We start from the raw sequence: 20,429 nt of genomic DNA on the forward strand, positions 1-20,429 counted from the left end.
CATATATAGGTTTTTTGTGTGTGTTTTGTAGTATGTATATCTGTATATGTATATATATCTATATATGTATATATCTATATATAAATATAAAATAAATAATAAGAATTATAATTATGTTTATATATATATATATATGTATATAATTATTATTTATTTTATTATTTTTACTTTTAAGTAACAGTTCAGTTAAACATTTCGAGCCACACTCCATACCAGATGGTGGCGGTAATGCACCAAATCGTTGTTTGCCAACAGCAAAGAAGAAGAAGAAGCATAAAGCGGAGACAACACACCTGCTCGTCTTCGCAGGTGTTTTTCAATCAGCTGATGACCGCTGCTTCTTTGAAGAGAAGCTGCACGAGCCGTGGAAAAAAAAAAAGACGTGAAAAAAGTGTCTGCTTAACTACTGAAACTGTTCCGGGAAGAAGGAACTTGTGGCGTTAATGCACCAACCGCGATAAAACCTCAAAAAATGAGGGAACTTTAAAAAACGAAGAGGAAAAAAAAGAAAACTACCGCGGCGTGACGTCAGACGCCGAAAAGGTGGCCGCGTGCATCAGCTCCTTTTATAAAAACGCAGCAAGGCGCTTTAGGATGGCGTGTTCGACTTGGTCCAGATTGGTGGCCCGTTTAGAATGGTGAGTAACTTTTGTCAAGTTATGTAAATGATGACCCTGCTTGCTGAATTATATGATCAAACTTAGCTCAAAATTAGCCTTACCTCAATATTCAAGATGTGCCTCATTGTCAGCAAGTTATCTGAATTGGCAGCCGTTTTGTCTGGTTACAGTAGTTAAATCATTGGTTTAAATTGGGCTGCAGCTAATTTCTATTTTCATTAACCTGTGATTTATTTTCATGTTTGATCCATAAAATGTTAACTGCTGTATACCATTACTAAATTTGGTTATATTCTTAAATTATTTGGATTCAGTGATTGCTTAAATAGAGCAAAGAAATTAGGAAATATTCACATTTAACAAAATAAAAACAATCTGAAAGTCAAACACTTAAACCAATCCATTATCATAATAGACAAAACAAGAATAAAAACAAGTTAAAATGGCTGCTGTGCTATGTTAACTCACTGTTCCACTCATGGTCATTACTATTATTTTTCACTGGAAAGACTTATTTGTTTATCGTTATGTTAAATGTTTAAAAACACATTCAGGGTAATACATGTCTTTTATAATTCTAAACTTTTAATGTAGTCATTAAAATACAAACTTTTTTTTTTAAAGGAACAACCTGCTTCCTGTTCACGGAGACCTGGTCGGACCCGCCATATACAAAAGCCTGAGGCTGTCAAAAAAAGGTGAGTGACACCTTTAGAGATAATTTACTACATCATTGAAAATGTTATGGCTAATTTTCATAATGTATTTAACTGATGGCAATATATCATATTAATTTAATCACACATGTATAATATACGTTTTTTTGTGTTTTTAAAGATTGTGGCTACTGACATTTCTATACTTGAACTTAAAAGTCATTCCATAAATCTTAATCAACTTTAATTTACATCACTTGTGATTATGTTAATTTCTTTGTTTCATTGTTAGAATAGAAATTGTGCTGCGGGAATGTTTTCCCTGAAAATGAGTCTTTATATCTCAGGCTGGGTGAACCATGTCTGTACCTCATACAAACACATTCTAGAACACCTTACCTAGTTATTTTACACCTGTAACTGTATGAACTTGAACATTGTCAAGGCTGGAGACTGGACTCTAACATGTTTTTGTTTGTTTTTTTCCCCCCAGATTGATCTTCATGAAGATCATCAAATAGTAAGGTGTCATGATTTAATATTGGGTGGCCTCTGTGTCCCCACTCTTTCTTGGCCGCTGTGCCTACATCTCTCTGCATTGTCCAACATGGCCACGTTCTTTCTATTCTCCTGCTTTCCATCTGTCAAATAGCTGAGGGTTGTACATGGAGCATTTGCCACAGGTTGGTTTTGTATGTTCCTGTCCACTTTATTGGGTGGTCTGATCTGGTCCTTGTTTATATTTTTGTGGAACTGCTGAGCAAGTGATTTGAAAGAATGAGGTGACTGATGGAGGGTTTGAAATTCTCTCTCTAAATGAATGGGTTGTGTGTGACTGAGAATCCTGGATTGAATAGTTAAGATGGTCTGAGAATATGATTATGTTCAGCAGTTCACATTAAAGTAGATATGGTTTCTTGAAGGGCTTAGATGATTGATAAGTTATAATGCACTAACATTTCCTTTTTAGGTCCGTCTACAAATGGTGAGTCCATATTTTTATTTATTTCTTCTCTGGGGGCTACCGTCTTGGCCCCCATGTGTGGTAGGGTTTGCAGAGTAGGGGAATAAACAAAAGAAACTTGTGTGTTGTTTTTTTTTTTAAAAGTGAAGGTACTTAGGTGTAGGCAACTGACTTGCTAGTCTGGCTGCCCACAGCTAACGAATCACATGCAAAGGTAAGAACACGCCTCTGTATGTAGGCGTTTTCTTGCCTTGCCACTGTGCCCTTAATCACTTTTTCTTTCCAACTGTTACACAGGCCGCGGGCCATCGCTCTTCCGGCCGCCGTGTCGATCTTTCCTGGCCCTCCTCGTGCCTTTCCTCACTTCTAAAAGGGAAAAAAAATATTAACTCGAACTGTTTTCTTTAGCACTAAAATATAGTGATGTTGGAGGACCAGATCTTAAATGAGGTTTAAATGGATGTTGGTGTACAGTTAAAGCTAGATGGTAGAAATAAAATGAATGTTGTGCCTTGTACACTCTGTCACAAGGCTTAGACTTCTTGGCCGCTGTGCCTTTTTTTTTTTTTTTTCCTTTCCATCGTGGCCATTAATCTACCGTTAGCCCTAGAACGTTAAAATAGATCCTGGTGATCTACAAACACAGTACCTGGCTTTGGATGGCAGCCCTGCCATTGTCTTTGTATGGCCATACGTCCCTTAATGCAAGTAGGCCATGATCGCTAACTGTGCCCGTGCCTTTGTGGTCTATTTGTGTTATTGTACGTCTGGCCTTGCGCGTATAGTCATTTAGGCAAACATGGGTGCCTTCCGCGTCCATGCACAGTAAGTGAACTAACCTGTACTTTTCTTTTAGCATCAATCAAGAGGAGCACCGACATCCCTGCATGTCCATCTTAATTAGATTGCGTTTTAGTTTGAGGTAAAATTTCAAATGGTAAGTGCAGTTTTTCTTTCTTGCTTGGCCGCTGTGCCATAACTATACCTGCTCTGACCTCAATCTTGATTCTTCATGGCCACTGTGTCATGACTGTACTTGGTGTTTATGCCAGTCTATAATTTCTGATCTGTTTTTCCTACTAAGGTTTCGTGTGTGTGTGGTATCCGTCCGTCTGTCCTGTGTGTCTGGTATCCGTCTGTCTGTCCTGTGTGTCCGGTATCCGTCTGTCCTGTGTCGAATTTAGTCACTTTTATAGTCTCAACTTGATGAGTTGAACTGATTTTAAAGTTGATTGGTCTTGAGGCGTCTGATTTCTGCAGGAAATCATGGTACCTTATTTTGAAATGGCTTTAATTTAAAAATGTAATTTTGGTCTTGAATCTCAGTTATCATAGTTGCAACTTGGACTGTTGACAAACGTGGAAGCTGATGAATCATGTAGTAAATGCATCAAAGTTTACTGTAGCTTGTTTAAAGTTCTTTCAAAGTGCTGTAAAAATGCAGTAATTGATTATGATGAGCTAGACCAGGTCTTCCTTTATTCTCAACTGGTAATTGCTTTGATAAGATAACTGGTTCCTGATTTGATAATGAAGCTAAACTTTTGATTTATATGCAAGTGTAGTCACATTAGATTGTAGGTGTTATTCAGCCCATGGATAATGTTATATAGTTTAAATCTGGCATTTGTTGGCACACTTTTGATATCCATTTTAAGTCTTAAACTTTCAGTACTGCCTTTGTAGTCGCTAACTGAAATCGTGTTCAATATTAATGCTGACTTGTCTCACTCTGCCAAGTTTATTTCCCTCTAAAGGAGTTGAACCTTTTTGTGTTCATAGTCTTTTTGCGCGTTATGTTGGGAGGCCTCCCAGCAGGGGGTTTATATCTTCCCCTGCAAAACTATGCGTTACTCGCCTTAGGGATGCAGGGCTATCCTGCATAGTTTCTTTCAAAAATGAGATTGTAGGTTGCAGGATTAGAGCGCGTTTCTTTTCTTTAGGAGGACACAAACCTGGCAGAGAGACAACTCGGATTATTTAAGTGAAAGTTGCGCCAAATGTTCAAACTTTTTATCTATCGATACGACTTGAAATAAAACCTTTGTGAGGTGAATTCGGACAGAAATCAGACAGAATTTGGCTTCATGTTAAAGACTGTTGTGCAAGTACCCTCTTGTAGCAGGAGTGAGCAGCTGCAGCTTTTTAATTTATTTTTCGTTATTTGATTTGTTTCTTGGATTGACTTGGTGTCTGGAGCTTTGTGGTTAACAGTGATCATGTAAATGTGTAAACACAAGTGGTCTTTTGCCTCTTATTTGCGAAGCTGGCAGCTGGTTGAAATGATAGGACTTTATGGCTTGCCCAAAGTGGGATTTTTGATAGAGCATAGGGTTAACACCTCACCATGCACTAGCTATTTCAGCGAACAAGTGTCTGTAGACGGTTATTACCCATGACTTTCTTTCAAATTTCACAATTTAGGCAGCTTGTAGAGTCATTAGGAAGATGCTTAATCCCAATGTCTTGGTTGGTTGCATGAGAAACTGCTATCTCTTAGTTGTGTTGGTGAAGTTCCTCCTCTGATTTTTGTAGACTTGCCCTAAAGTTTCTCTCCGCTTTAACTCTTGTTGAGCTATGCATTAAATGATTCCTCCAACTTGTCTACATATCAATTTTTTTCTCCCTGCAGCCTTCCACCACCACTGCTGCTGTTGCATCTGCTAAAGGTAGCCGTATCCTGATTCACTGCGTCTTCATGTGTTGGGTAAGAAGTGTCATTAGACTACTAACAATGTAAACACCTTTTAAATACTTGATCTAATTTACCCAAATGGTTTGTCAGTTTAGTACAGAAAATCATTGTATTTGACATTCTTGGGGTCAGTAACTTGACCTCTAAATGTTTGGGAAACCATGCAAGAGATCGCAAGCTCTCTGCATGACCCAACAGCATCGATGTTTGAGTTATTTAATTGCTCAATTTTTTTAAATCAGTCAAGATTTTATGAGCTGGGTCTTCTTCACACAGCAGAGAACAAGGTAAATTGAGTCGACTCGTAACATGGTAAGGCATTTCGTCCTTCCCCTTCTTCTCTGTGTGTGAGGAAATCTGGCCACGGATCCTGACTGAGTGGCATACCGTGGCTGTGCAGTTTCCAAAATCAGACAAGGATCCATCTGATTTTGTGACTCGGCCTGTCATGATATGCATGTATCTTCCTCCGAAACCATCGATTGGAATGGACAGGTTTGTAGTGTAAATCACATCACTTGAGATGGTGAAGCATTTGTTTAAATTGTGGTCAAGCATTTTCAGGTGTCTGCTTTGTCAATACTCTTGTGCCACATCTTGCTAAACACACAAGAAGCTCTGAATTGTGAAACTGCTGCCTCTTGCAGATGTTACAACAGCAATGGCTGTTGAAAGGTTGCAGGGAGTGAAAATGAGATCTGAGGACAGGAAAGTGGAATTGATTTCATGCTTAGCAAAATTAGGGTTTCAGCAAAGGACCTTTTTGTGGCGAGGCTACAGAATCAGAAGGAACGTTTGTCTGGGCAACTGGGAGAGTTACAGTTTTTCATGGAGCTGACCAAGACATTGGGGTTAGCATCATCCCAAATGGCTGGCAAAGATTGCTTGTAACTGTCAGTGTAGGACAGGAAAGGCAGGTATAGGTTAGGGAGGGCATCGATCGGTGAGCTCTGACTGGATGTGAGGACCTGTCACACTTGACCAGGTGAGCTACCTGAAGATTTGTCAATTGTTTACTTTTTTTTTTTCTTGTGACTTATCAAATTCTTCCTTGTTTTGAAGAGATGAAGGCTGCAGCACATTCCTGGATCAGAGGACTCCATGTTGGACACCACGACCTGGAGAAGTCCCGTCCTGGACGGCTGTGGTGATGACCTAGCCCAAGATGAACCGACCCTTCTACGACGAGGACTTCGCCCAAGATGAACCGACCTTTTCCACGGGATGTCTTCAGGTATGTTCTTTTTCAGATAGTACTCAATATGTTTAATCCATATTTACTTAATACTAAAATGTGCTGACTCTTATTTATTTTATTTTTTTTGTTAGATGTTGGACCTTGCCAAACTGGTCACATGCCTCAATGGCTGCTACGTCACTCTGCCCAACAGGACATGGTCAACAAGATTTTTTGATTTTTTTTTAAATGGACTTTATACCCCCCTGTCCCCACTGACCCAAAACCACACATGACAAAACACTGTACATGTGATGCATCACCACACTAAAATACAGACACTGCTACTTTCAGCCTGTAATGTTTGACGTTGAAAACTTGTATTTATTGCCTTCTTTATATCAAGTAAAACTTTTGTTCTTAACTTTATGGTTGACTTGTATTTTTTCAGTGATTCTATGATGAGCGTTATTTTGACAAGTTAGTGCTTTGAACATAAAGATGTGGAATTATTTTAAAACGAATTGCACTGATCTGTAGACTTGGCACCTTTTGACACTGCTTCAAGTGTTCGGTTGATCTTAACCAGAAAACTCAAACCCTATATGGATTTGTACAAGGTTTTAAAGGGAATATAATAAATTGGACTCTAAAGCAGGGAATGCTACAGTGGATGGTGATGCTGCTACTTGCCCCCATCTCACAACTTCTTTACTTCTGGCCACTAACACTAAATATGGCTAATGCATAAAGATATGCCACTGAACATTACACTACTTTGCTTTAAAATGCCTTCTTTTAACTACAGATGTATTTTTACTATTTTACTTAATCTGGCTTTTCATTTTATCTTTTAATTCTAGCTACCATTTTACTCTTAAAGGTTTTTATTTTTCTGCTATGGAAAGCACTTTGTAGAGTTGTTTTTATTTGAACAGTGTTGCAGTACCATTAACACCAGCAGCAATATAAGCAGCCACACATGCTATGCTAATATTTCTGACTGTCTCAGCCTCAGGTCGGTGATGTGATGAATCACAGCCAGATAACGCTCCACACATTAGTGCAGGAAAATATTCAGCAGTTAAATAAAACACCAAAGTGTGAGGCACAGATGTACAAGATGTTTCCCAAAGTAAAGTTCAGACTTGGGACAACCGAGCGCTAGACAAAGAAGTCAGTGGCTTGTTGCAAGCTGCAAACACTGGTAACCCAAGATGGAGAGAGGGGCGAGGAGACGATTCTTCCAGTCTCAGCATCCAGTGCATCATGAATTCGACAGGAAGACGAGATGACCGACATTTTGGTTGTGTGATGATGCTTTTGTGGAGAAGGGGGCTGATTTTTTTTTTTCCTAATCAATTCACCAGTGAAGTCGATTCCTTGGACCAGAAAATGTTGAAAAATGTTTATCATTGTTTCTCAAACCTGGAAATGATGTTCTCAAATGTCTTGTTTTGTCCACAAAATGAATTGGTTTTAATGATTTGAGTTATATGGAACAAAGAAATTTTAAAACCAGTACAGCAAGCGGTTCTGAACGGGTTCGAGCTCGAGTGCTCGGGAGTCTCCATGTACCCACGTTGCCATGCGCGCCTCTAGCTCATCTCCCGTTCATTCACCACTTGCGGTACTAGTTATTTTCAGTGCTAATTATATTCAGCGCCGCCCCTGCGCAATGTTAGAGGGTACTTCGTGTTTAAAATGGACGACTTCTGTTGGGTGGAAGGCGTGTCCGTAAACATGTTCAGGGAAGGTCCCTTGACTCACATATCAAGTTTCGTGCAGATCTGACAATGTTAGACTTTACTTCCTGTTTTGGGCTTCTACTTCCTGTGGGGAGGTAATCTTTTACGGACATGTTCAGGATGGGTCTGGGGTCTCACATATCAAGTTTCAGGTGGATACAACAATCCCTGTTAGAGCAGCATCTAAAACTATGTGTAATTCTGTCTGCCGTCACCAGGGGGCGAAATTGAATATTTTTATACAGGCAGCTTCAGGGCTGGACTATCATCAATCCTAGCAAGTTTGGTTCAGATTGGACCAGGATTCACAAAGTTGTAACAGTTTGTTTTTTTAGTATTATCTGCTTCCACCAGGAGGCGCCGTTTTCAAAATGTACCGTTTTCAGCAACATAGTTGTCTTCAGCAACAACCTATTAGATATTGCCTCATCTGTACCTTTTCCTGATGAACTCACATGATGATTGTTCAATTCAATTCAAATGTATTTGTATAGCACCAAATCACAGCATACATTATCTCAAGGCACTGTAGATATAATAGACAACATCAAGGAGAGCAGAGAACCCCAACAGTTCACACAATGAGCAAGCACTAGGCATCAGTGGAGAGGAAAAGAACCAGGCTCAGAAATGTGCAGCCATCTGCCTGGTCCAGGTTTCCCTGACCCAGCTCTAACTATAAGCTTTATCAAAAAGGAAAGTTTTAAAGTAGACATAGAATGCTTGTATCACACATATATGTTAGTTATGGAGGTCTACTTACATATATTAACTTGTTTTCATGATTAAAAACCTCCTAATCGCTGCAAACGAGCCGATCAAAATATCTCCTCACTGACGCTCTCGTCAGCCGCGCTGTTTCAGACCAAACAGTTGCTGTGATTGGCCAGCCAACGAGAGCTTTCCTACTGTACTGTGATTGGCCAGGTACCTGGAAGTGACGTAATAGATAGGCCAGCTCTCAGATACACAGCTCCCCCTCTGGCACGGTGGATGCTCTGCATCTCAGCAGCTACAACGAGACTAGTTCTTCTTCTTCTTCTGCGGTTGAATGTACGCAACCGGATGTGCCCGGACTAGTGCCCGCACCGGGAGGCGCTACGGTGGTGAGGATTTCTGATGACGACATCAAATTAAGGAAGTGCCGATCCGCTTCGCAGAGCCCAGGAAAACAATACAACACTATTTTCTCAGCAGTGGCTGAACTGTTTGTTCTGAAACTTTAGGGTTTCATAAACGAGGTAATGACGCAGATACACACACACAAACGCAGCGTTAATTGGAGCTTCCGGTCTATGTGGGCTTTAAGTCGCCTCCCGAATATTGAGTTCATGAACTAGTTTTCGATGAGACCAATCTTTGAAGCCTATGTCCAAGGTAGCATAAATTTAGAGAATTAAAGGAAAAAGCAGCAAAAAGCATGCTATAGGAAAGTATGAATGAGTCGACTTGAAAATTTGGGATTAGTGTTGTTTGTGTGTTGTGATCACTTTGAATTTATTTTGTGTTAATGCACTTCAGTCTTCTGAGCTCTGAGTGTGTGTGTGTGAAGTGGTTTGAGTTTTTTGTGTGTAATCAATATTATTAGAATTTAATAAAGAGGATATATGTTACTATTTCAGTGTTAAAATACATATATGAGCCTGTATGGGGACGTTATACAATTAAAATGAATGAGCTCCTTTTTGGAGACACAAGAACTTAAAAAGGGAGACTTATTTGATAAATGATAAAATACATAAGCCCCGAATATACAGGACGTTTTCACCTATATATTACAATAAAATCAATGAGCTTTTGAGTTTACTCAAAAGACATTTGTTTGCACAAGCACGGATTAGTGTTAAACAAAGGCTCATAAAAAAAGAAATAATTCTTGAACAATTGTTATGGGTGGTTTCTCAACCTTGAGTACTATTGAAGGGAGGAAGTCAGTGGGGAGAACTCTGCTGACATTTTTCCTGCCAAGGTTAATTCTGTGGGGAATTTACGGGGGAGATAGGGTATAGATATTCCGGCTGTTATCTTTATGATGATAGGTGATGTTGTGCCCAGCATTCCTCTACTACCATCCTGGTTGGTTAACTACTGTTAAATTACACTATACAGCTGTTCGTTTACAACATTCAGACAGGAAATTATTTTCAGAGCTACTACTCTCAAAAGTATGGACCTAAATATTCTCCTGTGTATCAATATACATCTACGTGGAAATCTACCACTTGGCCCTCTATGTCAGGAGAGTATAGAAGGCTAAATAAGCTTATGACGGGTAAGATTCCACCTCAAAACTCAGCAACCTAAGGCAGGCACAGTCACAATTACTCAGCCTCAGCCCTGATGAGCAGCTCTGGCTCACACACACTGTGAGGGGAGTTTGTTTGAAATATGTCAACTGGGGTTTCCCGTGGTTGTGGAGAATATAAAAAGCACAAACATTAAAGGTGACATTGAATGCTTGTATCACACATATATGTTAGTTATGGAGGTCTACTTACATTTATTAACTTGTTTTCATGGTTAAAAACCTCCTAATCGCTGCAAACGTGACGATCAAAATATCTCCTCACTGACGCTCTCGTCAGCTGCGCTGTTTAAGACCAAATCACACCCCCAGAATGTGGAAGGTGTTGTGATTGGCCAGCCAACGAGAGCTTTCCCACTGTCCTGTGATTGGCCAGGTACCTGGAAGTGACGTAATAGATAGGCCAGCTCTCAGATACACAGCTCCCCCTCTGGCACGGTGGATGCTCTGCATCTCAGCAGCTACAACGAGAGTAGTTCTTCTTCTTCTGCGGTTGAATGTACGCAACCAGATGTGCCCGGACTAGTGCCCGCACCGGGAGGCGCTACGGTGGTGAGAGGAGTGGTGAGGATTTCTGATGACAACATCAAATTAAGGAAGTGCCGATCCGCTTGGCAGAGCCCAGGAAAACAATAAAACCCTATTTTCTCAGCAGTGGCTGAACTGTTTGTTCTGAAACTTTAGGGATTCATAAACGAGGTAATGACGCAGATACACACACAAACGCAGCGTTAATTGGAGCTTCCGGTCTATGTCGCCTTTAAGGAGAAAGAGTGAAGTATCTTCTGTAAACAGAGGACTGACACCTAAATTAATGTTTAAACATATGCATAAAGACACTCTTAATAACTTAAGATGTTACTGTGGCTACTTGTGCAGTAGGGAAGTGTTAGGGATGGGTGTTGGGGACTACTGAGTGCAACACAGTTTGAGGCCAGCTGATATGATATTGGCAGCTGGCTCTTCCCTCATAGATGTATTTGTGGCATGATTAAATCATGCCAAAAGGGGGAATTATTAGATATAGCCTCATCTGTACCTTTTCCTGATGAACTCACATGATGATTGTTGTTTTTATCTAAATGCTGACACAGTTCCTTTTCTTAACTTGTTAGTTGCATACTTCTGATTTAATCTTAAATAATATTGATTACAACTGTTAGAATGACAATAGGAGGAGGTCATGCACATTGTATACATTTCTGTGACAAAAAAGTAATAGTTTAGTATGTCGTCCAAAATGTGACAAAAAAGTCATACTTTTGTATGTGGTCCAAAATGTGACAAAAAAGTAATACTTTTGTATGTGGTCCAAAATGTGACAAAAAAGTAATAGTTTAGTATGTCGTCCAAAATGTGACAAAAAAGTCATACTTTTGTATATCGTCAAAAATGTGACAAAAAAGTCATACTTTAGTATGTCGTTTAAAATGTGACAAAAAAAGTCATAGGTTAATATGTCGTCAAAAATGTGACAAAAAAGTCATACTTTAGTGTGTCGTCAAAAATGTGACAAAAAAGTAATAGTTTAGTATGTCGTCCAAAATGTGGCAAAAAAAAATCATAGTTTAATATGTCGTCCAAAATGTGACAAAAAAGTCATAGTTTAATACGTTGTTTAAAATTTGAAAAAAAGGTCATAGTTTAGTATGTCGTCCAAAATGTGACAAAAAAGTCATAGGTTAGTATGTCTTCCAAAATGTGAAAAAAAAGTCATACTTTAGTATGTCGTCAAAAATGTGACAAAAAAGTAATAGTTTAGTATGTCGTCCAAAATGTGGCAAAAAAAAATCATAGTTTAATATGTCGTCCAAAATGTGACAAAAAAGTCATAGTTTAATACGTTGTTTAAAATTTGAAAAAAAGGTCATAGTTTAGTATGTCGTCCAAAATGTGACAAAAAAGTCATAGGTTAGTATGTCATCCAAAATGTGAAAAAAAAGTCATACTTTAGTATGTCGTTTAAAATGTGACAAAAAAGTCATAGGTTAGTATGTCTTCCAAAATGTGAAAAAAAAGTCATACTTTAGTATGTCGTTTAAAATGTGACAAAAAAGTCATAGGTTAGTATGTCATCCAAAATGTGAAAAAAAAGTCATAAGTTAATATGTGTTATGTTTTTGGACTGTGGGAGGAAGCCGGAGAGAACCCACACACACGGGGAGAACATGCAAACTCCATGCAGAAAGGCCCTTGTTCCAACCGGGGCTCGAACCCAGGTCTTCTCGCTGCAAGGCGAGAGTGCTAACCACTATATCACCGTGTGGCCCAGTCATAGGTTGTATGTCATCCAAAATGTGACGATAAAGTCATAGGTTAGTATGTCGTCCAATATGTGAAAAAAAGTCATAGGTTAGTATGTCATCCAAAATGTGACAAAAAAGTCATAGGTTAGTATGTCGTCCAATATGTGAAAAAAAGTCATAGGTTAGTATGTCATCCAAAATGTGACAAAAAAGTCATAGGTTAGTATGTCATCCAAAATGTGACAAAAAAGTCATAGGTTAGTATGTCGTCCAATATGTGAAAAAAAGTCATACTTTAGTATGTCGTCCAATATGTGAAAAAAAGTCATAGGTTAGTTTGTCATCCAAAATGTGACAAAAAAGTCATAGGTTAGTATGTCATCCAAAATGTGAAAAAAAGTCATATTTTAGTATGTCGTCAAAAATGTGACAAAAAAGTCGTACTTTTGCATATTGTCCAAAATGTGACAAAAAAGTCAGAGTTTAGTATGTCGTCAAAAATGTGACAGAAAAGTCATAGGTTAGTATTTCATCCAAAATGTGACAAAAAAGTCATAGGTCAGTATGTCGTCAAAAATATGAAAAAAAGTCATACTTTAGTATGACATACAAAATATGACAAACAAAATATGACAAAAAAGTCATAGGTTAGTATGTCATCCAAATGTGAAAAAAAGTCATACTTTAGTATGTCCTCAAAAATGTGACAAAAAAGTCATACTTTAGTATGTCGTCAAAAATGTGACAAAAAAGTCATACTTTAGTATGTCGTCAAAAATGTGACAAAAAAGTCATAGTTTATTATGTCGTCCAAAATGTGACAAAAAAGTTATAGTTTATTATGTCGTCCAAAATGTGACAAAAGAGTCATAGTTTATTATGTCGTCCAAAATGTGACAAAAAAGTCATAGTTTATTATGTCGTCGAAAATGTGACAAAAGAGTCATAGTTTATTATGTCGTCCAAAATGTGACAAAAGAGTCATAGTTTATTATGTCGTCCAAAATGTGACAAAAAAGTCATAGTTTATTATGTCGTCCAAAATGTGACAAAAGAGTCATAGGTTTGGTATGTTGTCAAAAATGTGACATAAAGTCATACTTTTGTATGTCTTCATCATAGGTTAGTATGTTGTCCGAAATGTGACAAAAAAGTCATAGGTTAGTATGTCATCCAAAATGTGAAAAAAAGTTATACTTTAGTATGACGTACAAAATATGACAAAAAAGTCATAGGTTAGTATGATGTACAAAATATGACAAATAAAGTCATAGGTTAGTATGAAGTACAAAATATGACAAAATAGTCATAGGTTAGTATGTCATCCAAATGTGAAAAAAAGTCATACTTTAGTATGTCGTCAAAAATGTGACAAAAAAGTCATACTTTTGTATGTCATCTAATATGTGAAAAAAAGTCATACTTTAGTATGTCATCCAAAATATGACAAAAAAGTCATAGGTTAGTATGTCATCCAAAATGTGACAAAAAAGTCATAGGTTAGTATGTCATCTAATATGTGAAAAAAAGTCATAGGTTAGTATGTCATCCAAAATGTGAAAAAAAGTCATACCCAGAGCCGGCCCTGGGCATAGGCAGTATAGGCAAATGCTAGGGGCGCCGTCATCCGCAGAGGGCGCCGAAAACGGAGGAAAAAAAAAAAAAAAAAATTATTATTTTTTTTAAATTATAAATACTACTTTTTTTTTTTTACCAGTGCCATTATTACTATTATTTCGAAATATTATATAAGCCCACAGCGACATAAAGTCATAGCAAAGATTATTAAATAATGCATCGTAGTTACCGTTGTTGGAGCAGAGTGTTAGCTTGCTAGCTTACTTCGGACGATAGCAACATTGTTTAATAATCAATAAATAGCTGAGTCGACGTGTGTTAATGTTACTCCACCTTAAATTCATCAGGGACGTTTGGAAACTTAACATTAGGCCTGTTCAGGTGTTATTTTACAGGTGTCTTTCCTGCTTGTATGTCAGTTAAAATGCTTTAAGTTGTCCTTCCCCTTTGTAATAGGGTGGTTGTAAGCCTTTGGTTTTATGTGTCACAGTTTATGTTTGTTAAAGTTTACATCAGTGTTAAAGTGCAGTTAAAGTGTATTACTGTTAATATTTCATACCTTAGCTTTCCCAAATCATTCATAGGCTATACATATATATTCATTTCACTGCACTTTACTGGTTTTTGCACTCTGGTTAGACTGAATTGCATTGCAATGACAATAAAGTTGAATGAATCTCATCACATTTTCATTATTAGTCTATATTAGTCTCATGTATAGCACACCAAGCATCTGTTTTTTTATTAAAATGTAACATGCAGTCGTCACATATACTTCTCTTCTCTCTTCAGTGACACAGCATCAGGTGCTCCTGTCCTTTTTAATTTATCACTTGTTTCTTTCTTTAGTTTTTATTTGGTGTGATATTTTTTACTCAAAGAAATAAAATCTTGAATACACACATGCAGTTTCTGTGTGATTGTATGAAAGTTGATTGTGAAATTGACTGCTGCGATGCAAGGGGGCGCCAGCTAAAATCTTGCCTAGGGCACCAAATTACTCAGGGCCGGCACTGGTCATACCTTAGTATGTCATCCAAAATGTGAAAAAAAGTTATACTTTAGTATAGAGTACAAAATATGACAAAAAAGTCATAGGTTAGTATGACGTACAAAATATGACAAAAAAGTCATAGGTTAGTATGTCGTCCAATATGTGAAAAAAAGTCATAGGTTAGTATGTCGTCCAATATGTGAAAAAAAGTCATAGGTTAGTATGTCATCCAAAATGTGACAAAAAAGTCATAGGTTAGTATGTCGTCCAATATGTGAAAAAAAGTCATAGGTTAGTATGTCATCCAAAATGTGACAAAAAAGTCATAGGTTAGTATGTCATCCAAAATGTGACAAAAAAGTCATAGGTTAGTATGTCGTCCAATATGTGAAAAAAAGTCATACTTTAGTATGTCGTCCAATATGTGAAAAAAAGTCATAGGTTAGTTTGTCATCCAAAATGTGACAAAAAAGTCATAGGTTAGTATGTCATCCAAAATGTGAAAAAAAGTCATATTTTAGTATGTCGTCAAAAATGTGACAAAAAAGTCGTACTTTTGCATATTGTCCAAAATGTGACAAAAAAGTCAGAGTTTAGTATGTCGTCAAAAATGTGACAGAAAAGTCATAGGTTAGTATTTCATCCAAAATGTGACAAAAAAGTCATAGGTCAGTATGTCGTCAAAAATATGAAAAAAAGTCATACTTTAGTATGACATACAAAATATGACAAACAAAATATGACAAAAAAGTCATAGGTTAGTATGTCATCCAAATGTGAAAAAAAGTCATACTTTAGTATGTCCTCAAAAATGTGACAAAAAAGTCATACTTTAGTATGTCGTCAAAAATGTGACAAAAAAGTCATACTTTAGTATGTCGTCAAAAACATGACAACAAAAAGTCATACTTTTGTTTGTCGTCCAAAATGTGACAAAAAGTCATACCTTAGTATGTCGTCCAAAATGTGACAAAAAAGTCATACTTTAGTATGTCGTCAAAAACATGACAACAAAAAGTCATACTTTTGTTTGTCGTCCAAAATGTGACAAAAAGTCATAGTTTAGTACGTTGTCCATAATTTGACAAAAAAGTCATACTTTAGTATGTTGTCCAAAATGTGACAAAAATAATAATAATAATAATACATCGTATTTTTATAGCGCTTTTCTTAACACTCAAAGACGCTGTACAAACACAAAACGACTAAACAAAAACAAAAACAAAGGACAGGACTGGGATAAAACAATGGGAAATAGAGAGTTAAGTGTATGCAGTTTTGAACAGGTGGGTTTTGAGTAATGATTTGAATGTCTGTAGTGAGTCTGAGTTCCTGATGAGTTGTGGGAGTGAGTTCCAGAGAGTGGGGGCGGCTGCAGCAAAGGCTCGGTCCCCCAGGGTTCGGCGCTTTGTCCTGAGGGGAGTGAGGAGGTTGGAGTCAGCGGATCTGAGGCGGCGGGTGGGACAGTGTAGGTGGAGGAGGTCAGTGAGATATGAGGGAGCCAGGTTATGGAGGGATTTGTAAGTGATGAGAAGAACCTCATCTTCTCATCTTCTATGAAAAAAGTCATACTTTAGTACTTTAGTAATGAAAAACAAATAACTTTCTGACAATGACGAAGAAAAAAGCCTTGTAATTCAATTTTAATGTTTGTATTTTAAAACGAAAATGCGCCAAACCACTCAAATCTGTCAAACCTGTCAAGCTGTCATTGGCTCACAGCACATTGAAACACTACGAGCCAATGAAACGCACTGACAGACCATGAGCCAATGAAACGCTTTGAAACATTTGAAGCAATGAAGCACTAAGTGTTTCGGTCATGTGACACCGGTGTTTTGATACAAGCTCCGACACAGCGTTTTGAACCCCTCGGCTTCAGGAAGAGCGACACAAGCTCCAAAGCCTCGGTATCATTCATTTACCTATCACTAATAATTGTTTGTCTTTACTGATCTGATCCAGTCGCCTCTGTATGCAGTAGTTCTCTGTATGAACACTAGAGGGAGGTATTTGACTGCAAATAACTGCTTAAGCTAAACACTCACTTAGAGGCAGGTTCATCTCTCCAGATGAATCTTTAATTTGATTTATGGAAAATTGCACTGACAACAAAAACAGTCACACACACAGGTCTCCCCCTCTCTCCCTCTCTCTCTCTCTCTCTCTCTCTCCCTCCCTCCCTCTCGCTCCCTCCTCCATGTCATTGTTTACTATTGTGGGCTGTTGACCACAGCCTCACCTGCAGCTAATTTCCCTGTGGTCACTGAGCTTCCTGTCCCTATTTGACTGGATGTGAATGCACCATCAACCTCTAAAAGCCCACAAACTCTCACCCAGAGAAACATCCTGTCTGCTTTACACTCACTGACTCACTGATGCTGAGGTTGTCTTGTTGACAATAAATTGTGTCACCTTGAACACACACATACACACACACGCACACACTCAACACACACACACGGGCATCTGGCATGAAGCCTAACCTTCCCAAGTATTGTGCGACTGTGTTGATGAGAGGCTGGACGCTGTCACAGTGGGCCAGAGGGCAATGCTGCCCCATGATTTGGGTTAGAGCTGAGCTAATTTTGTAACCAAACTCCTCCTTCCTCATCATCTGTCACCTCCTCCCCCTTCTTGTGCCACTCACTCAATACCGGCGTCTACCCTCTCAACCTCTGTACCCCGCCAACAAGCCCTTCATGCTTTCTATGAGCCGCTGCTCCCCTTCCTCCTCCCTCCTTCATTTGAATCCCACAGTGAGGCCTCTTTGTGCTGCACTGGCTGCTGCTGCTGCTGCTGCTGCTGCTGCAGAGTAAATGGACAAGCAAATGAGTTTTGTGTTAGGATTCACCTGCTCCGATGCCCTCATGTGTACACAGGAACACAAACACAAACGTGTTTCTCTCAGTCGAACCTCTCTCCCTACACGTGTGTCCATGATCTTTGAAAACACGGATGCTGGATATTTGTGTTTTTCTGTAATTCTCTACTTTCACGTTTCACTGTGAATGTAAAAAGTTTTTTTTTTCTTGCCCCAAGAAACTCTTAAATATTTAGTTAAAACTTTGTCATATTTTCACCGTATGAAGTTGTTATGGATACTTTAGTGGGAAATAAGACACTAATGGACACATAGAGACATTAAAAGCCTTCAATCTGTCGTGTGTAACTTTTCACAATCAACAAATCTCCATTACATTCAAACATTGCCATAATGTTTTCACACAGTGCTGATTCAGCCTGTCATCTCCACACGACTCTCAGTATAACTGTGTGTGGGTTTTGTGTGTCTGTGGTGACACAGAGTGAAAGAGAGACCAAAGGGAACTGTAGGTTAAGGAATAATCCCCAGTTCTCTGAAACAAACGGTGAAAGAGAACATTTGGAACAGAGACCTAGAGTTCATCATCTCCTTTAATTCGAGAACAAAATGAAAGGTTTTCAAAGAATCTAACTGTACAGGTGTGTCTGCTGTCAGTGTGTGTGTCTGTAGAAAAAAGAGACAGGAGAATCAAACACTCTACACATGCTGATATATAACATGAAATATGTTTGAATTAAATCATTGATTTGAAAACAAATAACATACAGGCACTGATTAGTGTTAAAAAAAAAAGGAAACTGCCGTGGATCAGAAGACCTCAGGTGAGGAGGTCGTCTCTACTACTCCGTCATTAGAAGCGATCGAGTTCATGAAGTTCAGGAATGTGGATACAAACGTCCTCAAACGTACTCAAACGTCCCCCGAATGTGATTTCTGTGGTTCTTGGATCTAAGGACTAATTGTTCAGAGCTGCTGAGCACGACCTGGACGTTACTACCAGGTCTGAACGGGGTCTTAGTCTCCACAGAGGTTTATCTCAGTGAATGTGAACTCCTCCACTACATTCACCTATAACATGACACGTGGAGCTGGTAGAGTCTACAGCTATAAAGCTTTGAGCTGCTGCTGCTGCTGCTGCTGCTGCTGCTGGAAACATTGAGCGTCAGTGTGAACCGACACTGTATGACGCCATGAAACCAAAAAGAAGCAGCAAAATATGTGAAACAGAGCTGAAGAGAAGCTCAAGACTTTGTCAGACCTGCTTCACATCACACATTTACATAAAGCTATTGATAAGTGCAGCTTTAAGCTTCCAAAATAAAATAGATAAAAACACAATCATATAAGACAACAGGAAAATCACACTTCATTTTAGACAGCTGTACCACTTTTGTGTAAGTTAAAGGAATATATAATTAAATGTCCTCCAGAGTTATATTAATATTTGTGCCCTTATGTAAATATTAATAAATATACTGGATGACACCACTGTCTGAATGTTTATACAGATAACACAAATACCATTTAATAATAAGTAACTTATAGAGTTAAGTCAAGTCTTCAACATAATAAGGCCAATGTAAAACTACTCAGTTAGTTAAGGTACAGTTCAGATAAAACAAGACTTATAATAAAAAAAAACAGAAAAGAGAACACATTTTCATAACTACAGTAATTATTTCCTATTGTTTGCAGAGATTGTGTTGAACTAATCATATCAATATTTCTTAAAATGTCCATTCCTTTTAGCAGCAGAGGAGTCTTATTCCATACTGCCTTAGGTTAAGGTGGAGATATGCCCCAAAGGTGATGAGTGTACCTCCTCCCCGCTCACGTGACCTTTTCTCTGTGTCTCCGTTAAGGTGGTCTGACTTTTGGGCAAAGGTCAACGAGTAGCAGCTTTTAAAATGAGGCACATCTGCCTCATTTGACTAAATTTTTTACACATTTTAGAGGAACATTCCACACAAACATTCCAACGCTCAAAACCATGATAATGTAAAAGCCTGTTTTTTAAAACGTAAATAAAAGTATTCATGAGTGATTTAGAGCTGTGTGACACCAGTGAACCGCCACCTGATCTGCTCCAACACCCAACACTCCACACCTGTGACTGTAACCTTACTGTGGAATCTGTGGCAATAAAAGCCTGCAAAGTTGTTGTTGTTTTTTTTTACCACTGTCTCACCTGGCCTTCCTTCTCCTGCCTCACCCGGGTTCACCCCCCCCCCCCCCCTTCTCTCCCCCCTCCTCCCTCCCTCTTCCCCAGCCCCTGAACTGTGGCCACTCTGTAAGAGAACCCGTCCGCAGCAGATGTGTGACGGTCGACACTGTGAACAGCTGTCAGCTCTTATATCAGCTCATGTTAAGCCCAGACCTCACGCTCAAACCTGTTTGTCCTCCTAACAACTATCACCAACAGCTGCAGCGCAAGCGTTAGGCCTGAATTCCTGTCCGTGAAAAGCAAAGTCGACATTTCTTTTTTCTTTTACACAAGACCAATTATACATCACACACGTGACTTCTTATTCTTTAATAATCAACATCCACAATATTTGAGGCCCTACACGTGTTTGTCTCTTTTCTCTTCTTCACCCTGATAAAGCCTCAAAAACTTAA

At 38.5% G+C, this 20,429-nt stretch overlaps 1 long non-coding RNA gene across 1 annotated transcript; it reads left to right on the forward strand.

The window, feature by feature from the left end:
- The first annotated feature begins 280 nt into the window (after positions 1-280).
- Positions 281-6,512, forward strand: LOC131474359 (uncharacterized). Its single transcript, XR_009242282.1, has 5 exons — positions 281-638; positions 1,245-1,318; positions 1,770-5,920; positions 5,998-6,169; positions 6,265-6,512. It is a non-coding gene; the product is annotated as an uncharacterized LOC131474359 (long non-coding RNA).
- The last annotated feature ends 13,917 nt before the right edge of the window (positions 6,513-20,429 follow it).

Source organism: Solea solea, chromosome 15 (assembly GCF_958295425.1).
Source record: "Solea solea chromosome 15, fSolSol10.1, whole genome shotgun sequence".
NCBI classification, from domain to species: domain Eukaryota; kingdom Metazoa; phylum Chordata; class Actinopteri; order Pleuronectiformes; family Soleidae; genus Solea; species Solea solea.